Raw genomic sequence first — 14,817 nt, forward strand, 5'->3', positions numbered from 1 at the left:
CCATTCCTACTTTTCCTGTAACCACAACCACTTCGCTACTGCTTCCAGTGGCCATGGATCCTTCCCTGCCAACATGTCTCCACATTCCCCAGCTAAAAGAAGTGCTGCAAAATATTTACTTGTTAATTGAATCACGCATTCCCCTGTGCCGCTGCTTAGCCAATTTTTCACAGTATCACACTGCCAGCTACTACAATGAAGCCACAGCTGTGTTAGCTCTTAGACTTTGGGTTTTGGGTGGGTGGTTCTTTTTGTGTTTTGGTTTGGGTTTTTTTGCATCAGCTAGATCTCTCCCATGCATCTTTGCCATGTCAGCTTCAAACCTGAGCTCTGAATGGCTTTAGTGAAGACGTACAGCGAGTCCGTATAAGAAGCAGGACCCACTTCTATTGCTGTCCTTGGGCTCTGTGAAACACTGTCTTTCCTCAGTTCTTAAACAGCAGAATGAGAAGTGATTTGAGAAGTTCCAAGTTCCCATGTTTATCATCATCTTCCCCTGCATTTCTTCATGGCAGTATTCAATCTATTGGCCACTGTTGAAAGGCTCGTCTCCTGCTTCCTGAGGTTTTGTTTTGGTTTGTTTGTGGTTTTTTTGAGGGTGCGAGTGTTTATTTTCAGCTTGGAGGGTTTTTTTGCTCAGTATGTTCTTGATTCCTCACATCACTGCTGAGATGATCTACTGCTTCTTCCTGCCTCCTCTGTCCTCCCACAGCAATGACACAGTGTTCCGACGACATCACTGTCGGATGCATTTTAGCTATACGGGAGTACGGTGATGTATTCTACGGACACTATTACTGATGACTGAAACAATAAATGCATGGCTTATGATGCACCAGACTACTTAAAATAAAAGGTAAAGCACAGAGGCCAGATAAGCACAGGTAAATAATGCTTTTATGATTACTGTTATCACGTTTCCATAAGAGAGAGAAATGTCTTAAGGTAAGGATCTAAGTTTTAAGCTTGTATAGATCAGTCTATTTTCATAGGGTCACAAAAGTGAACCAGTTTACACTGGCTAGGGATCTGGTAGCACATCTTTCTGTAAAAGTTTTGGCAGCTCAGTATAAACCTATTAATCATGAACTACAGTACTACAGTTCTGTGAGATCTGCAATCACAATGACCCTGCATTATTTATTCTATTTCTTATCTGGCAGGAAAAAACAGCCTCCAGGAATCTGCCTGGTGAGGCACAGGACAATGGATGATTTCTGCCTCTGAGGCAACCGCCTCATATTTGGAATGACTAGGTTATCTGAAACCAGAGGTAGAGTAGCTAGCAAGAGTTTTCTTCTTTAGATTAAATAGCATGGTCCTGTTTTCAAATAGTGGAGATATTTCAAAGCATCTTTTTCATTGCTTCAATAGATAACCTTTAAACAGAGTAATAGAGGCAAATTCCACACAAGATCTAGTAATATGAAGAGAGGACAGGGAGCCCAAAATTCCAGATTCTGTTTCTGATCTTGATTCCCTCTCAGTTTGTAATCTTTTCCTGCCTCCATTCTCTCAATGCATCTCCTAGTTGGTACAAGAATGCTATTCATCTCAGAGATGGGTATAAGAGTTGTTGTTTTTTAAAAGTCCATTTCACAACTCTGGATCAAAACCCTGCTGCAAGAAATCAGTAGGGCCTGAGTCTTTGGTTTTTAATCATCTTTATTTGCACAGTAAGTGCCATTCATGTCAATTTTGTATGACCAGGAATGATAGGCAAACAATTTCTACATAAGCAGCCCTTAGCAAGCAGCTGTTCAGGCATTCACAAATACAGATTGGCTATAAAATAGATTATAGAAATTATGCAAGTTGTCATGAGGTGCCTATTGCAGCTTTATGCTTTGTCATTAAAACAAACACCACAATCCACTCTGGAGCTTTAAAGTGTGTGGTCAGATGCAGTTTTGTTTTCACGACATTTCAGTCCAAATGATCAAAGGCAACATTGTTACTTATGTGTCTTCCTACAGCATACATCTGAATGATTCACCCAACAAGTGACAAAGAAAACAGCTTTTCTAGGATCCTAGAAGATGACATTACACAGTATGTTCAGCAAAGCATTAGTATTTCTAACACAACAGAGTCATGAACAGAAAGAGAAAAATAATTCACTTCTTGAGGAGTCAGGGAAAAGAAAAGAAAAAAGAAATAAAAGCAACGGCAATTCCTACAGTCAGGACAGATACCAAAAAACCTCACTACTGCCCTATTTTCTATTTTTAAGTTTCTGATGGGGAATAACAGCAAGAACAAATAACAGGATGCAGCAGAATTCCAAATAAGAATTGGTTTGTTGGTTTAACAGACAAGAGCAGCTTTTCCCAGCACTACCATCTAAGCCCATGAGATATCTCAAACAATTATTAACCACTTACTACAAAGAGGTAGTTGCTCCTGTGCTGGAAAAGACAGACACTATCTGGATTTATTGGTGCCATGCATGAAGAGAGATCTGGGAGAAAATATGAAGTAAACCAATTTTTACAGGTTTTTGATATCACAATTGGAAATCCTTAGAACAAAACTTGAATAAAGAAGAAAATTGCCCAATTTGAAATGGTTTCTTCTAAGTCTAAAACTTAGGCCAATTTCCTGAGGTTGGCAAACATTTCAGTTACCATTGCCATCCCTAATCACAGCAAGTTTTTCCTTCCAGTATTGGCTTTATTCTGAATTCGAAACCCAAGCTTAATGCAAACCCACATCAAGCAGAAACGGGATAAAACAGATCCATGCTGAGCCTGTATGGGTAAAGCTGCAGAGATTCTTGCTGCTCTAGTCACAATAATTGTTTTTCAGCTGAAAAACTACTGGTCCAGTTCAGCAAGTGATTGCTTTGCTCCTGTGCCACACAAAGCCACAGAAAAATGAAACTAGCCTTCTGCTAGTTTTTTTAACATATATTAGCTGGGACACAGCAGCATAGAATCTTAGAAGCTTGTAAAATGAATTAAGCAGACAAATGCACTGTATTTGTTTTCAGTTCAACAGAAGGCTCTAATATTGAATACACATGAAGGAAGAGACATGCTAAATTGAACGAGCCTGGAGGCTTAAAGTGATATTAATTCCACTTGCATTCAACCATGTGGATCCAATGATCAAAGGGATTTAGAAGCAAGAAGGGAATAATGGAAATATCAACACTCAGCAATACTCCATTGCCTCAGGGCAGCACAGGACAGTAACAGATGTCAGGAGAGCAGCAGGGCTATCTCTTCTCACATCGAAAGGAGACAGGAACTACAGTCACACTGGATTTTCATGCACCAACCTCAAATCTTCAAGATGCTGTTATGAAAAGGTGCCAATTGCACTTCTACCCTTCTGCTTTATAAGCCTAGAAACTTTCTATATAAAGCACCACTAGTGATGGCTAGGTCCTCTTAGCATGACTTTGAAGAGATGAGAGAAGAGCACCAAAACACCATTGTAGTGACAGAAAATTAGCAGATAAGTCTTTGAAGAGACCAGAGACAGACCTGTTGAGTAAGCAAGTGTTTATTCAAGCACTTACCACAGGAGAGCAAATCTTTGTTTTAAGCTGTTTAAAAAAGCCTTCCCAGATCCAGCATATGTATTTTGCATTATCCAGAAGCGATAACGAACTAAACGAGAAATACTAGCTGATTTTAAAACAAAAACAAACAAAATAAATCAAGATTCAGAGCAACTTTTTGCCAGAAAGTTCCTCCACTAGCACACGAGAAATCTTCAATTATTCATTACTGCATGTTACTATGCTAGCAGTTAGTCTTCTGTCCAGGGGGGAGGGGGTGGGGGAAGGGAAGGGGTATCCTTCCTATATGGTGGAGCAGAAAAAGAAAAAACAGACATTCACTACCCAAAGATAGTCCAAATAAAGCTTTTCCAAACTAGAATAAGGGTAGAGAATATAGAAAACATCTGTTGTTTTGGTTTGGTTTTTTTTGTTTGTTTGTTTCCTGGATCACACAAAGATAACAATACAAGTGTAACTGCTGTGAAAACCCTGATCGAATAAAGTATTCTTTTTAACAGTCAATATTATTTCTTTAAATATTAAGTCCTTGAAACAGTAGATTTGCAGAGTTCTCCAACACATGCTGTTTTCCTGAGAGAAAGTGAAGTAACTCCATTGGTATTGATAGAGTTAACACCGATTTATAACACCATAAACAAATCATAACTGACCAGGTATGTACATGTGTTCTTGTTTTCTTCCTGACCGATATTACTCCTAAATACATATGGGGGCGGACGTCACAGGAAAACATTCTAGGCAAGAACATAACTTCCTTGTAGATAGCAGGTGCTATCTACAGTATTAAATTATTAAGACAAAGTAAGAGACTATCCCGTTGGAAGACTAAGGGGATTTAGGGCACCTGTAATTACCCACTTTATTTATTTTTATACAAAGTATAAAAGAGACTGCTAGTCTTGAAGTGACATGCTGCCGAGTGACTGAGGATTACCAAGTGGTTATGTCATAAATTTTATTCTTTGCTTTGCTAGCCACTGACATAATATATGATCTCACATACGGACTCACTGACAGATGATCTTGTGATGTTTGCTCCTCAGGAAGAATGTTAATAGGTTTTCTATATAGCTGTATAAAGTATGAATTTTTTATAGTAGCCTGTCTTGCAGGAGATACGCTCCAGTGTTTTCTACTTGCTGCAGTGGCCTAAGTGCTGATGGTTTCACGCCCAACTACATTGTACTGCTGCAAGACAGACAACAGGTAACAAAGCTTAAGTGAAGACTATGGACCTCTAACCATCTCTTCCAAAGGGCTGCCCAGCTTTCTGACAGAGCAGAGCTAGATGATGCCAGTTCCTTAAAGGTCAAAAGGCAAACAAATATTCTTGAGGAGGAAACAAATCACTCAGTAGCTAGAAGGAATCAATGACAAATCTCATCCACAGGCCACTTCTCTGGCAGGCCTGATCATCACCTGCTCAGCTTGCTAAGGTTTCTCAGAGATTGTCCCGAAAGCCTTTGTGCATAACAGTAAACATCGAAGTTTGCACAGAAAGAGTTTTAGCCAAGTTCAATATGATTGCACTTCTGAATCAAACTGATCATGAAAGTAAGTTTTCACAGTATTAGGGCCCAAATTGTTCTCTACATTCTTGTAGAAAGACAGATCAGCTGAACGCTGGTATATTAAATTTTTTTAATTATACACCAGGCCTTAATTCTGTCAAGGAACAAACCTGATCTTGCCAAGGGCTGCAAGTTTAAAACAAGTAGTCAAAACTGGTCATGTAATGAATAACTTCATACTTAGCTTTAGTATTTAAACTGCCTCAACTTAAAATTGGGTTAATACCTCACATTCAAGTTCTGTTGAACTGAATGGGAAGGTTCCCCTGATTTAACACTTTTGATCATGCCTTTTGGCAAACTTCATCAGTTACACTCTTTCAGATTCTCACATGCAAGACATCCATCCAGAGAAGCGGAAAGTATTCTTGCAGTAACTGGAGGTTGTTGGAAGAGTATTTGATGAAATACTCCTCCCCAAGTGTGTTTGTTTTGTTTTTAAAGCAGCAATTGTTTTGGAGGACTAGAGGATTTGGATTTTGTTGTTCTTAAATATTTAAGTTCTTTGTCTTTCTGCCCTAAGTTTTAAAAAAGTGCTAGTGATAACTTTGCTGATGTCTTGCTGCATTTTTAAAATATTTTAAATTTACTTTGGGAAGGCCCTGTGGTACCTTATAAATCTCCCAGAGAGTAGAAAAGGATTTTTGTGGGCTTTCTTTTTGCCAGATTTCCCCATGCTATGTGTATTTGAACTACTATTTTCTTTAGACTGAAGTATTGCTTACGTTTTAACCCCTCTTATGCAGAGCTGCTATATCTTCTGCATGGAAGATTCAAATCACCAGAGCCCAAAATGGTCTGTTAGAGGCAAAAAACTTACATATCGTTTAAATAACTGTTAGATGTCCTTACTGTTCCAACAAGATAAGGATTTTCAGTGTGCAAAATAAACTAACAACAGGCTCCTCAAAGACACGTAGTTTCAGGAAAAAAGGTGAATGATGAAAACCAGATAACTGACTACTTATAGGTTTCTAGCCTCTTCAAGCCGTCTGTGCTGTTACAGAATTACTTCTTTCCCCATTCTTTGGAGACTGCCAAGTTGATTTTGAAGTGTAAACTACTGTAGATTTAAAAAAAAATAATTTTAAATCATGGAAGAAAAAAACAAATCAGTGGGAGATTTGTATTGTTAATGTTAAATAATTGGAACAGATAAATGCAAACCATATAAAGCATACCAGTGTGCCCTCTGGTTTGAAAATACCAGCCATTTTTCCCCTAAGTGCTAACCCTAGTTAATGCCAGTCCCTTTCCTTAAGGACTTTGTTGCAAGCTTCATTGTTTGCTGCACAGCCTTGCGCATACATAAAGCTCTTTATGAATTTGGTGAGTCTCTTTAGATAAGTAATATTAAATATGCACACCTAGACGGAAATAAAAATGAAGCAACAACGATGGAACAAGGATACAAAATCTTAGTACAGCTTTCAGTCAGAAGAAACATGGTCCTGCGAAGTCTTCAGATGCAGTATTACTGGCATCTGACAGAACTGAATCCTTTGCATTTGCAATTTTGGCATTTGACTTAAGCAAACACTGAGGAAAGCAAATGCTTTAATGGCAATGATTGATTCTGAACTTACAGGGCATGAAAAGCACCACTGTAACGCAGACTGGGGGCACTGCTGACAGGTTTAAGGCTCAGGAACCAGACTTCCAATAAAATCTAAGCACATAAACACGGCTAAGTGAGACATCTGCTCCAAGCTACTCAGTTCATCCACAGGGTGAAACTGGTTTGCATTGTTTACAAATAAATATAATAAATAATCAGGCAAATCTGTTGTTAGTTAAAGCATTAGGAAAAAAACCCACCCTTTACAATGCCTCTTGCAGAAAAGACATCTGTTAACTTGAACTCTCCAACCCAAAGAGCTTAAGGAAACCTGTGCTTGCATATTATTTGGGTTTACCTTTTCTCTCTCTTCCTATTTCCTTTTCTGCTCTCACGGGTCACTTTATTAGTTATGTTTTACAAGGAAACACGTTTCCTAGCAACAAAGAACATCATAATTTTGGCCATATGCTTACCATTACACCAGAGGCTCAACAATCAGAAATTATTTAACCAGAAAAAGATTCTAGTGTTTTCAAAATACTTTGGAGACAAACTTATTCACCTATAAAGAAAACACACAACTTGTTTGTACTACTACATATGTAGTATTTGAGTCTAGAATTTTCATGTTTAATGCTCATAATAGTTCATTGCTTCTCTTTTTATTGACTACATAATATAATCTTGTTTATCTAAAATTCTTTGGGGATTTCTGAATACACTTGAGAAGCAGACATTCACAAGAGGGGGCTGGAAGGATTACAATGACTTGCATCAGTTTTTTGAAGAGGTATAGTTCCTTTAATGTAGCCTCTTAAAGGGAGCCTGTTTTTTATTTTTTTATTGCACTGTAGGGATCTCTGGATGGGGAGGGGGCAGGGAAGGAAAGTCCAATCACATAAAATATAGCAAACTTTCCTTTAATCAGGATTTAAATTAATCAGAGCTGAGCCATAGCTGGCAAAAATATATGCCACTCCCTGTAAAGAAACAAACCTGAACCACTCCTAGTCCCCCATGAGATTTTCAGTAACTAGAAAAATATTCCCTTGTACAGTGAGTTCCCCAACAAAACATTTTATTTCTTCCCTGAAGAAGAACTGTGCAAGGAAAAGTGTTTCCCACTTCTAACACCAAGCCTGCCCACCGGAGAACCTCTCCTCCCTCCCCCATAGTCTCTAAATTCCAAGACATCCAAAGTAGACAGTGCATTGCCATATCCACAGATAATGTGCCATTGCTGAATCTCAGTGCTTCAGCCATTCTCTTTGCCCCTAGCTCAAACCTAGACTAGACTTGTTAATAAGCTGAGATTTGGGATTAGTCTAGTGCAGTATCATGCCCCATTCAGAGCTAACAGGTACATAAGAAAGATAGGTACAATCCAGCTTTCTCTTTTCCTTTGTAACAGCTAACTCAGGTTAGACGCAAAAGTAGCTGCTACACCTAGAACTTTGCAGGAAAAATAGGGAAAATAGCACAAATACAAAGGAGACGACCTGCCTGGTAAGAAAGTAAGCGCCTTGGCCAGAAACAGACTATCCTCTATATGTTACTGAGCAATCTGCAAATAGAGAAGGTAAGAGCTTAGACAACAGATTCATATGTTAAAAAAAACCACCACAGAATAATCACTGTTCTTTTCAGTCAAGCCTGGTGGTGTTAGGTTTATGACACCCTATCACAGGGAATAAAATTCACCCTAAAATGCATCTAGCGCAGAACTTCAACTATGGGCATTCGCCTCCTAAATTGGGACTCCGCAAAACTTTCAGGGTTACTGCTTGTATGCTTGAGCATTGTGAACACAGATGAAGCAAAAAAACTCTGTTTAAAAACATGTTGTACAACCCCTTCTCTCTGGATATTTCCAAGAGACATACAAAAAGTCTGCAAGAAGAGCGAGGTGTAGAGACTGACAGCATACATCGAAAAGAATTTGCCACCTCCCTGAAGATGATCTGCTCCCTACAATGCCTGAGAAAACAGATGCATCCTTCTTCCACGTTATATTGGTAACTGCAATCTGTAAGCCGAAATTCTTCTCCACTGTGCCAATCACCAGACTATTCAATTTCTATGGGTCTGAAAGAGACCAAGGCCTTTTCCAACCAAAACAAATAAGATAAAGTTTATAGCTTTCACCCAGGATGATTTGTGTATTTTGGAATAAACACAGTCTCATGAAATAAGGTTACTTGAAAAAAAGAATATGTTTACATGAAAAGCACTAGGACAGGCCAATTTTTCACTCAGTGGTGGAAGTACTGTGCTGTTACTCTTGAAAATTTTGCTTAATAAAACCTGATTGTTTTTTAGCTTTTTCTCTCAAACTCGGATCAATACATTCTTAATTAGATGTTAAATAGGCTTACTTGTAACTGATGCAGTGGCAACTCTCTTTAAAAGACTGCAAATTACTCCTAAAATAAGTCATTCTCCTTGTGCAATACCATACATGTTTTCATTATCAGTAGCTGACTCCTCAGACAGACTGAGGATAAAGAGAGCTTATTCTTCTTTTGTGTTTCAATTTGAGTATGAGCTGAGAAGTTAGGCATTTTAAAAGATTGCCAGTTTTCCCATAGCCCTGAGAGAAGGAGACAGCAAGCCTTCCTGTGGCTGACACACCTAACAGTAATACTACCCAGCTGCTCTTTGTGGCTCTCTTCAGTCAAATTACTATTACTGTTTTTGAAAGTCACAGCTACAGTGGACAAAATAACCTAAATCACCCTCATTAAGCTTTAGTTTTCCCTGAATTTCTCCGTTTCACACAAAAAAATAACACAAGCTTCCCTTCCTTCTACACAAATCTCACACTTGAGCGTGTTCTGGGCAGACACACGCACTTGTGCTCACTCACTCATAACATTTTTGACCAAATTGAGTTCTTGAAAACTGCAGAAGCGAGATTAAAGCTCAAAAGTTTGTCCCTGTCCTGTGCCCTAAGGCTGGCTGTATACTCCAGTTTTTCCCTAGCTTACTAGTGCTACAGTACAAACAAACGGAAATTCTAGCCTTCATTTGGCCTATGAGTCTTTCAACATGATTTACAGGAAGACAACCTGCTGTAACTCAGGAGTTAAAGCAATATGGTAACAATAGAGAAGTTAACTATCAGAGTCACATAGGCTCTAATGAGGCTTTTCCTTGGCACCAGTTACAAGGGTGCTTTATAACAGAAATCTGGCCTCCAAAAATAAGACAACACTAATTAGCTTCTTAATAGGTCCTTGGATAGACTATAAACTGGACCACAAACTGGAAGTTTGAACTGAATTCAAACTGGCAACTGAGAACTTCTACTGGAGTTCAAAGTTAGAAGAGATTATTCCAATCATTTTGTCTGAGCTTGGTGGGACACAGCCCAAAGAAATCATGCAAGAATTCCTCCACTTATTTAGGATCAAATTTAAAGACGACACCCAGTCACCCTAAGATGTCTCTAAAGCCATATTATTATTTTTTAAGATTGTTAAACATTTTGGCATCTCAGTTCTAATGAGAATTAAACTCTCCTTCAGATTCCAACCTCTGGGTCTAATTCTAACTAATTCTACCATCAGTAACCTCCTGTCCAGGTAGATACAATTATAATCAGTTAAGAGTCATGTTTTTATCCTTTTGAAAAGTTAAGTGGACGGAGCTTCTTTAGACTCTGGCTTCAAGGCATTTTTCCAGACAATGAATCATTCTTTTATCTCTTTCCTGAATCTTTTGCAATTTCAGCCTCCTTCGTGAATTGTGGCTACTAGACTTGGATATGGTAAGTGTATAACGGTCTCCGTGGTGTTACAAAAAAGTAACATCCTCACCTCTCTCCTCCTTGATGTTTCTTTCCCTTCTCTACATCTCAATAAGGGTTTCATCAGACCTCTTGCCTACAGCATCACAATGACAGTCCTTATTTCCTTGTTTATCCAGTACTAGCCCCAAAACGTTTCCAAAGCTGCTTTCTCAGATGTAACATCCCATTTTCTGTGACCCACATTCTGCTCCCATATACATGATGTAACAAGTGACTGTTAACAAATGTGAGTCCGCCTTGCAATAAGATCCAGATTAGCACATACTATTATACGTGCTCCTTACATGATTGGTTAAAAAACAAGTATAAAAACAAACAAGGAAAAAAACCAACCACTCTGCCCCACTGAGGCTTGCATGGTGTCAGTAAGTCCTTAGAATTAACCACTCACATAGAATCAGAACATGGTGTACTGCAGTCAGGGTGCTTCTGATATGAGGGAATTTCCCTTAAGATCTCAATAGAAGCAAAGGTCAGGAGACTTTAATGATTTTGTACGTGTTGTATAGAAACACTAATTTGAAACACAGTGTGGATAAAAATAAGTATTGAATTTGATCCATTTCTACTGACTCTTGGAAACGAATAACGGGTTTTTACTGATGTATTAATAAATGAACAAAATTAACCTCTGATGCAATTGATGCCAGTGATGGATTTATTTGGAGCATTTAGCCTGCTAATCACATTAGTGAAGGTCCAGCTGATAGAAAAACCATCCCTAGAGATGTCGCTACTTTCCCTTCCAGAAATAGTAAGAAACACTAAGAAACAGCTAGTGAATGATTTAGGGATTTTTCCATACATATCATTTATACAAATCTTCCATTGCTTCATGCTAATGACAGTCAGCCTAGTAGCAAATATCACAAACTGGGAAAGACAATTTCAGCAGGAAAAAAAGAGCAGGGATTTTGCTAAAGCTGTTTTCTACTGAAAAGCTCATAAATGGAAACTTATTTGGCATCTTTGTTGGAGCTGAATTGGCAGCGCAAGATGGAAAGCAGTTCTGTATCTCATTACTGCCTCTACTATCACTAGCTGGAAACTTTGGAAAAACAGGCCTCTTTCTGTTTAGATACAACCGTGCTGTTGCTGTACAGAGCGTCTGGCCTTCTCTTTCCTTCTCCTTAGTACGGATGACATCTGCAAAGAAAGGCTCTTTGTCTTTTTAAGGCTTCACCTACTGCTGCTTATTTTCTACCTGACATCTATTTGTGATATCATAGGCATTTCCTAAGTAACAATTACAATGTCAGCGAAAGACAGATCAAATGCCACCACACAAACACATGTAATTAAGTGTTCCTGACTTAATTTCAGTTTAACTTGGTGTAGTATGCATTTTCATTAATTAGTTAAATGCAGATAAATTTAGCTTTCTAAAAAAGGACTGCAAATTAGTACATAGAAAGAGCAATATCAACAGCTACCCAATCTTCAGTCGAACCAAAACAAGACCTGGATTTAAGGTGAGCAGTAAGTGCTGGGAAGAAGTAAGACGTGTAAGAAAAACTGCTTCCATGTCAGGATTCCCCAGAAATAAAGGATGACGGGAAAAGAGATCAAAAGCCATGATACATGTTTGACTGCAGTAGGAGAATTATGTCTAAATAGCTGCATTGATAAAGGAGACATAACAGCTACTTTAATGGAACAGGATAGGTGTTCTTACATCTCGTGTAAGCTTAATCAGGGCAGTAGAGTTTTCTATAGACATATCCAGGCCAGTTCCAAAGCTAAAATAGCAACATGAGCATGCTAATCCATTCTAATGGATTAGAATGGAATAACTAATTACCACTCTTGAGACCTAAGCTAATTTTTCCAGGTGTTTCTTTGCATAAGATGTATCAGCACAGAAAGCAAAACTGTGGACTCTCAATATTTTGCCTTGCTTTTCTAGTTTAGGAAATGCAGTTTCCACCCAGGAGCAGCAGAAATCTGAATTCCATCATGACGCTGTTTAGAGCCTGACACTGGAAAGACAACATGGTCTAGCAGGCAGAACAATCAAGTAGTAGGAATTCAAACATCTGACACTATTTCTGGATAAAATACTTTCATTTTTCTTCCTCTTTTTCTTCTTTTTATCTTTGGTTTATGTATTGAAATTCAGTGCAAAGAATCTGTGTGCTTGTACAGAGCCTAGCACAACAGCATGGTAAGCAGTCTTTTTTCAGTGCAACAAAAAATACTACATCTTTTGTTTCCAGGTTCTCACAGTAGGGTAGGGCTGTCTCACACTTAAAGATGTCTGGAAAATGGAATACTATATCCAGATTAACACAGAAGAAAACAAAAGCTTAAGTCAGCCATATAGCACAAAAGAACCATAGTGCCTTCGCACATCCAGTCTTTAGCTACTTATTTCACAGCTAACACTGGAAATTAGCCCCCCACCATCCTCTTCTCTCACTAATAAATTGACTGATTTCTCTTAGAGTCACATACACTCAAAGGGCACATTTGTTACAATTGTGCCGTATGTGTTCAGACAAAACTATCTCCAGTCAGATTGGGCTCTTTAGACACAGTGAGATCAAACAGCTCACAAAATCCTTTGATGGAAATTTAATTCTTTAAAAATATGCACGAGGTAATTGAAAACACATGATATTTCAGATTATAAACAGTAGATCTCTGGCTGGGTTGAACAAATAGCATTAAGCCTTTTTCTTCCTTCTGAAAAACCACAGTGCTTGGCAGCATGAGGCACTGATGCGTCTTCTGTACCAGCACAGGGAAACCAGTGTTTGTAATGAAGAGCTTGTGTTAGGATGCAAATTGCACTCCAACAGAAGAAACTATTTGTAAATATCAGTTATTGTTCATTCAAAGCCATTTTGTGATATTAGCATGTTTTCCCAAGATATAAGCACAAGGCCTGGGTTTATTACATCCCCCTCCCCCCTTCCCCTTGCACAAGTCTTCAGGAAAAAGCAAAAATAAGTATCCTTTGCTCACAACCTCCAGTCTTATCATTAATCCTATGCATCCTAGAACGCAGAGACATTAAAAATCATAAAGTTCAAAGTATAAAATCTAATTCAAGCTTTGCTCACTTTATATTTAAACCTCTGTCTCTGCTAGTACTGTGAAACATTGATAAATCTGTATGCATGCTTTTCAGAAACAACAGTTACAAAGGGAGGCACGCTGCTTTATCCATTAATTATCACTTCCACCCCCACCCCCCCCAAGATCTGTTTGGTTCCATCACTAGTACTTTGTGCATTTGCTGTATGAACAAGGAAGTTCTGAGCAGCAAATGCCATGGGCAGTCCAAAACTTTAGCGTTCATGCTGCCAGGCTACTCTAACTTTGCTTCTATTTGTGCTACAAGGCAGAACCTCGTGTTAGGTGTCAGAGGTACCACATGTAAGAACAGGACAACCAAGGTCTCTTCATGTTCCTCGGAAAAAGACAGGATGTTAATGGGAGGGGGTGGGGTGAATGAGGACTTTTCTGGCAAAACCATTTAAGAAAACAGTACCTTTGTCATAGCTAAAGCATTTCATGGAAAGATACAGGCTAGTCTGAAGGAGGTCATTTCTAGTCAAAGAAAAAAAGTGCAAAACCAGCCTTAACTTACCCCAAAGGAGTCAGGACCCAGGAGTCCACAGGTATTCAGAGCCTGCGGGAGACTCTGCCTGAATCACACACCAGCTATGAACCTCAGTCTTCCACATGCCTTAATGCATGTGAAGTGCATGGGAATTGTCTCAATGCATTTAAAAGGTCTTTTTTATAGTAAGAGTATAGTGAGTCTGTCTCCCCTTTCTCCTCTCCTGCCCTTGAGGGAAAAGAGGTGGGGGAAATCCAGAACTGTCTGGGGTTCCGTCTGTGGCAGAGCCACAGAAAAATCCGCATGCTCACCACACCAGGAGTCAGGCTTGATTTGAGTGCATATTGCTCTTCATTATCTGTCGCATTTTTAACAGACTCTGAGTAACCCAGTCCCTACACTTTCTCCTCAAATTAGAGATTAAACTACCTCAGTCCTAAAAAGGAAACAGCTATGATTTTTATTTCCAGAGCTGATTTTTCACTTCATCTTCTTCCAAGTCAGTGTCCCTTGAAAAATACGGAAGTTTTACTCCTGAGTTGGAACAACACAGACCAAGGAAGGTACCAGAAGTGGGCAAAGACTGATGTAGCCTTTCACTAACGTAAAACCCACCTTGTTGCTCGCTTCAGCTTCCTCACTGCTTGAGCCACAAATGAGAGAGCAAAGACAAACATTTGGTGAAACAATGGTACTCACCCACTCACTCTCTGCTTCCCCTTCTGCCTACTTAAATTGACAGAAGTCTTTTCATTGTGTGGGGGTTAAAGAGAA

General features: G+C 38.9%; 1 protein-coding gene across 2 annotated transcripts in view; it reads right to left on the reverse strand.

Moving 5' to 3' along the window:
- Positions 1-14,817, reverse strand: part of MYLK (myosin light chain kinase) — a 220,059-nt gene that overhangs the window by 170,640 nt on the left and 34,602 nt on the right. The gene's annotated exons all lie outside the window — the stretch shown is intronic.

This window comes from Aptenodytes patagonicus, chromosome 6, assembly GCF_965638725.1.
Source record: "Aptenodytes patagonicus chromosome 6, bAptPat1.pri.cur, whole genome shotgun sequence".
Lineage (NCBI taxonomy): Eukaryota > Metazoa > Chordata > Aves > Sphenisciformes > Spheniscidae > Aptenodytes > Aptenodytes patagonicus.